The following is a 6,206-nucleotide window of genomic DNA, read 5'->3' as shown; positions in this document are numbered from 1 at the left end:
GGGGGGGGTCTTGTCATCATCGTGTGGCAGTTTGCAGCAGGGGGCACTGATTTTTTGGGGAGCCCCCTCCTTTGAGGGCACAGGAGGTGGATGGCAGCCCCCCAGGGGGGGCGCACAGCCCCTTGGTGGGGCAGCGGGGCAGCCCTGGGCCCACAGGGGACAAAGGGGAAAAGGAGCAGCTGGGGACATGGGGCCACAGCAGGGCACAAAAAGAAGACGGATGGACACGGGACAGCTGGAAGGACAGACACCGGGCCGAGGGACGGACACCAGGCCCTGCATCTCCGTGCCTGCAAGCTGCTGGGGAAGGCACCCAGGGTGGGAGCCCCCAGCCCTGGCAGGTGGGGGCCCCCTCCCGTGGCGCCGCAGTGCCCGGACCCCGCGGGGCCCCGCTCCCGGCTGCAGGCACCGACCTGCCCGGCCGCTCCCTGCCGCTGCCCTGGGGAGCCCTGACCCCAGCAGGGTGCATGGAGCCTCCACGGGGCCACCAGCCGAGGGGGGCCGCAACCCCCAGCACCGTCACCTCCACCAGCGGGGACACCCCCGGTGCTTGGCGGCGAGGGTTTGCACCTCCTGAAATCCCAGGTCTCATGTCAAGCCCTGGCTGGGGGTCCGGGTCCCTCCCTGCCACCCCCCGGCTGCACCGTGGTGATGGGTTTGGGGACAGTGCGGGTGACACAGCGGGGAGCCGGGTGGCCCACGCTGGCCACCGGTGTGCCAAATCTCAGCAGCTGCCCCATGCGGGGTTTGCCTGGGAGGGGCGGCCCCGGGGGAGCGGGGTGACAGCGGCCGGGGATGCTGGCAGGGAGGGTCCCCCGTCCCCACCCTCCCATTAGACCATCTTCAAAACATGTTTCCATCTCGCCATCGCGCCGAGGCTGAGTCACTCGGTGCATGGGCCGGCAGCTCCGATATAAATAGCTGAGCTCCTCACTAACCCTCGGACACACTGGGACTGCTCTCCCATCCCAGACTCCAAATAAAACAACCCTGACCTGCGGCCGATCCTCTGATGGCCTCCTGCCATCTCTCCCCATCCCAAACATCTCCTTAAAGGCTCACAATCCCGCAGGGATCAGGGCCAACACGGACGGACCCACAGAGCAGCCCCTCAGTGCCGGGCAGGCTCTGGGGTCCCTGCACCTCTCCAACCCAGCACGGAACAGGACCAAGTGCCCAAGGGAGATCCGGGCTCAAAATCCCCCCAAAATCTCAATTTTGGCTCGGAGAGAGGCTGCTCTGATATCTCTGCCCAGGCCACCAACCTCTGGGGGCAAACGTGGAAAATCCTCCGGCCCCACCCAGGTGAAAGCGGGAGCAAAGCAGCATTAAAAAAAAATAAAATAAAAAGGAGAAATCCAGATGTTCGCCAGCCCTGCCCGGCCGAGTCATCCTGGGGAGCACGGCGTGGCCGGCACCGGGGGCGAAGTGTGACGGCCGCGAGTATCAAAGCGACCCTCTGCCGATCTGCGTCTGTCCCTGCTCCGCACTTTCCCTGCCAGGGTGACTCAGCTCTCCCGGGGGACGGGTGCCGGCTTGCCGGGGTGCGCTACCGGCGGCTCCGCTCCCCGAGCACGCGCTCCCCCCCGGTGCTCCGCGCCCCGGTGCCGAGGACGGGAGGGGGCTGGAGGCGGAGGCTGTGTCCTCCCCTCTGTCGGAGGCTGTGTGTGGTGGCCGGGTGGCTCCCAGGGCTGGACGGGGTACCCAGGGGGTCTGAAGGCTCAGGGCACTTGGACCCCTTCCCACCCTTCCGCTTTGGCGTTTCCTAAGATGTTTTAGGGACAGATTTGGTCCCCTGGCGCTTCTGGGTGGCACGAGGGGACCACAAGAGCCTCGCGCCGCAGCGTGGCAGCACCCCGGCAGGTCCCAAGGAGTTCCCTGCACTGGGTGCTGGTGTCGCCCTGTGAGTTTTGGGACAATATATGGCTTCTGGTGGAAGGAGAGCCAAATCCCCACCTTGGGCAAAGGGCAAGTGTCACCGGTGATGCCACGGGGGACGCTGTGCTGGGGTCCCAAACCACTGTGCCAGGCGGAGGGCGGATGGGTCCCCACAGCCAGGGGGGACCACGGGGCAGCACCAAGGCCGAGGTGACACCAGTGCAGCCCATCTCCTCCTCCCAGGCAGCACCCAGCCTCCGCACCAGCCTCTCACAGGTAGAGTTTCGGGTTGGGCATCTGAAGGTGTCGACGGGAGCATCCCCGAGCCCCAGCCGCCAGTCCCACGGTCTCCATCCGGGGTGGGCGCACGGACAGCGCTTCCTGCGCCACGATCCCCTGGGAGATGGGGTAAGCAACCAGCCCCAACCCTCCAGGCTGTGACAAACGTCCCCGCCGCCCCGCAGCCGGGTCTGGGTCCCGGCAGCTCCCACAGCTCGAGGGCAGGAGCCGGTGGCACCCAGGCACCTGCCCACAGGGCAGCGCCGGGCGCACGTCCCCGGGGTTAAACCCAGCCCCGGCGCTGGGCTCGGCGCGGGCTGGGAGGCGCAGCACATGCTGTTTTAGCAGGGTTTGGGGTTTGAGGGTAACCCGCTGCCAAAACAAATACATCAAGCCAACTCGTATTAAATTAAAAAAATAAATCAAGGCCGTGCTCGGAGACAATTAAAAGTCTCGGTCTCGGGGCTGGAAGGTGCTGACACACGCCGAGCCCCATGCGATGGAGGGGGGGGGGTTGCGGCCAGGTCCCCCTGCGGGTCCCTCTGGTGTTCTCCTGCCCACTGAGGGGGCTTTGCTGTCCCCGGGGGACACGGGACGAGCCCGGCTTCGTCGTGGCTGCTGCCGTGAAGCTGAAACGTCGGAGGCTCCGGGATTTTACCTGCCGGCTCGCCGCCCCTGGCTGATGAAAGCAGGAAGGATTAAAGGGGTGCAGGGAGGGAGAAGGGTGCGCGGGGAGAGGGGTGTGTGTGTGGGGGGGGAGGCAGGAAAGCATGTGCCAGGTAACAAACCTCCAAGATCGCCCGAGATAAAGGGAGATCCCAACAGCTGTAATTACGCGCTGGGGAGATAGAGCGGCGCGGGGAAAGCCTGAAGCCAAGTACAGGAATTGTGGGTTAATGGCAGCCCAAGGAGAAGTTAATAACAAGCCGAACAAAGTGGGAGCAGACAGCCTGGCGTCTGCCCTCCCACACGCCACCGCTGCCGCGCTAACGAACGAGCGCGCTATCTCCGAGCCCTCCATGACCGAGGGGGAGCGCGGGGAGGCAGGGGATGGGCTGCTCGCGCCGCCTTTTCCCGGGGGGTTTCGTCTTTTTTTTTTTCAGGGGGAGATGAGACGGGCACCCTGTGAGGGGGTGAGGGGGATGAAGGGGGTTTGTGATGCAGGGTGAGGATGATGAGGGGGGAAGGATGATTCCCCAGGGCCTGATCCTGCCCCACAGGGCAGCACTGACACGGGCAGGGAGCAGGATTTGGAGCTGGGCAGTGTGAGACATCCCCAAAGCGGCCGCAAGCTGCTCCCCGTGCAGGGAATCGTGGAGGGAGCGAGGCGAGGTGGGAACGCCTGGCAGGAGACGATCCGAACACGTCCCCCCCGGCCCCTGGAGGTGACAGTGACGTGCCTGTCACACTGGGGGCTGGGACCTGGCTTCGCGTGGGCAGCTTCGGAGGGACACGAGGGAAGAGAAAGTTCGCATTCGACACTTTTTTTCCCCTTTTTACCTTTGCAGAGAAATCTCCAAAGGGCGGAGGACTTGAAGCAGCTTTTCTGCAAGGAAACCAACAAACAAAAAGATGCTGAGAGGTTGCTTGTCCCAAACTTTGCAGCCCTCGGCCACTGGTCATGAAAACTTCCATTGCTCCTCCTAACCAGGACAAATCACACGCAGAAATGCTAGAGAAATGCCCAGGATGCTGAAAACAACAGTCTTTTTTTTAAAAAAAAATTCTTATTATTGTCCTAAAACCTTTGTAAAGCCTCTCCCCAGCCTCTCTCCAGGAACAGGAGGTGACGGAAGCGCCCCAGCCCCAGCCTGGCTTTTCGGTGCTGGTTGAAATCAGCATTTGGCAGCATCGTGGCTGCGCTCGGCGTGAATAAGAACAGCCGAGACCTCCGCTGCAGCCAGGATTTGTGCCCTGCTCCGTCGCTGCTTAGAGCTGGGATGAAATCATATATATGGTAAAAACTCTGAAAACGAGTAATCCTCCCCTCCCTCCCACCCTTCATAAAGTAAAGGCAATGTTTTGGGTTTGAACCGAAGATGTTTTCCAGGACCTGGCTCCGGTCTGGGTTTGATTCTCGTAGGGATCGCTGGCTGGAAATCAACATTCAGAAAGGACCGGGCGATGTAAATCAGCAGCAATGCTCCGAGGGGCATGCAGTGCCACTGATTTACATCGCCTCAGCCCTTGGGCCCTCCCGAGACAGACAAACGAGGGAGCAAACACCCGGGGAAGTTTTCCCTCCGTGGCACCCGGTCGGAGCAAGCAAAGCTGGCGCCGGCTTTGCTCCCCCGTCAATGCACAAAGGGCTGAAAATCTCCACCGGCGTCGCGCCACGGGGTCACGGGAGCCGTTCCTGCCTGGCACCGAACCCAGAAGGGTCTCTCCCCGTTCCCGCTGTTCCTCAGTGAGTTTATGAAGTGCCTGGGATTAATTGTGGGAGCAATTTTCTGCTGTTGAAATTCCCCGTGTCACTGTTACCCCTCTTGCGCCCTGGCGTGTGAAGCCAGTTTGGGGGATAATTATGCCCCATCTGGAAACCTTTGGGGAAGGTGTGAACCTGCTAGGCAGAAAGATGACATATTTAATCAATTATTCCATTCATTAGCCCCAGCCTCAGCGCCTTGCCCTGCTAATTTGACAAGAGCACCAGTTAAAGAGGCTTTTTAACCCTCATTCATTTCACATCACCCTGCACGCAGGGAGCTGGAGAGCGCTGGAGTCAGCGCACGGCTGGGAAGGGGACGGTGAAAATGATGTTTTCATTGTGATGTGTTACTTTTTCCCCCCTTTTTCCCCCAAACTGAAGAGTTAAAGGCTTGCTAACGCCACGCTCCTAAAATCGCGCTGCTTGGTGCTCTTCCCCATCCCTGCCTTGGCTGGAGTGGTGCAGGATGCCTCTTTCTGGGTGGAGCAGATAAAAAAAGGGTAACTGGAATTTATTGTGTCCCAAGCAGGCATTTAAATAATGAGCATTATTGATTTATATATATATATATATTTGTAAGATGGCTGTTTGGAGAGGTGATTCCCGTCTAAGGGTGAGCCTAAAAGCAAGCCCAATTAAGATCTGGCCCAGGCTTTCTACAGTATTTCCAGGGGACTCTTCCTTGCAGAAATGGCCTTTTCCCTCCCCATCTCTGGCTCCTGGTTTGGGACGGTATCATTTTCCCTTTCGCGAGACCCATTAAAGGTTTGTAACTTTAACAGCCTAACGAGGCAGCTAGTAATGGCTCGATGCAGCCTTTAAACAAAGAGATAATCAAGCGCTGGCCTCTCCAAGGAGAACTTGGTCCAATAAGCGCCGATTAATTTGTTTTAAAATCTCTTGCAGGCACAGGTCTCTAAAGCAGACACTTTATGAACGTTGCGTTTAGTGCTGCAAGGGGCAGCACCTCCTCTGCCACCTCACCAGCATCCGGACCGGCACACCGGGATGCGGACGGGGATTTAACGCGGTGCTTTTGGAGACGTGGGGATGCCCTGACACGTACTGCGTCTGCTCCCAGCCATGCCCGCGGGCACCCGGCCGTCCCCTCGTCCTCCTCTTGCAGAGGCCAGAGGTCCCGGTGAGGATCCGGATCCCATTGGGTGACACCATCCTGATCCCCTTGGGAAATGCCCCGCAACGGGGCAAAGGAGCCCAAACCCTCGTGTCCCCCCCCCTGAGCATCCCGCTCCAGCCCGCTGGCTGCAGCCTATGTTGACATGTTTCTCTGGAAAGGGGCTTAGCCAAGGATGGAATTTAAAACCACAGATTTTGTTGTTGTTATTCATTTTCTTTCTTTTTCTTTCTTTCTTTTTTCTTTATTTTTTTGGGGGGGGTTGTTTTTCTAATGTCCTCGCTGGAGATTTGAAAGCTGTGGCTGAGACGTCCTCTGGCAGCACTGGGCTGGATCCCTGCGGGTGCCCCACAGCAGAGGCACCCCCGGTGTCACCGGCACCACACAGACACCCAAAGGTGGCTCTGGGTGCTGGGTGCAGACCTGCTGGTGCTGGGATGGTCACGGGAGGATGCTCCGAGGATAGGTGGGAGGAAAAATCCGAGG

Source organism: Oxyura jamaicensis, chromosome 27, assembly GCF_011077185.1.
Source record: "Oxyura jamaicensis isolate SHBP4307 breed ruddy duck chromosome 27, BPBGC_Ojam_1.0, whole genome shotgun sequence".
Lineage (NCBI taxonomy): Eukaryota > Metazoa > Chordata > Aves > Anseriformes > Anatidae > Oxyura > Oxyura jamaicensis.
Note: the sequence above shows the minus strand (reverse complement) of the source record.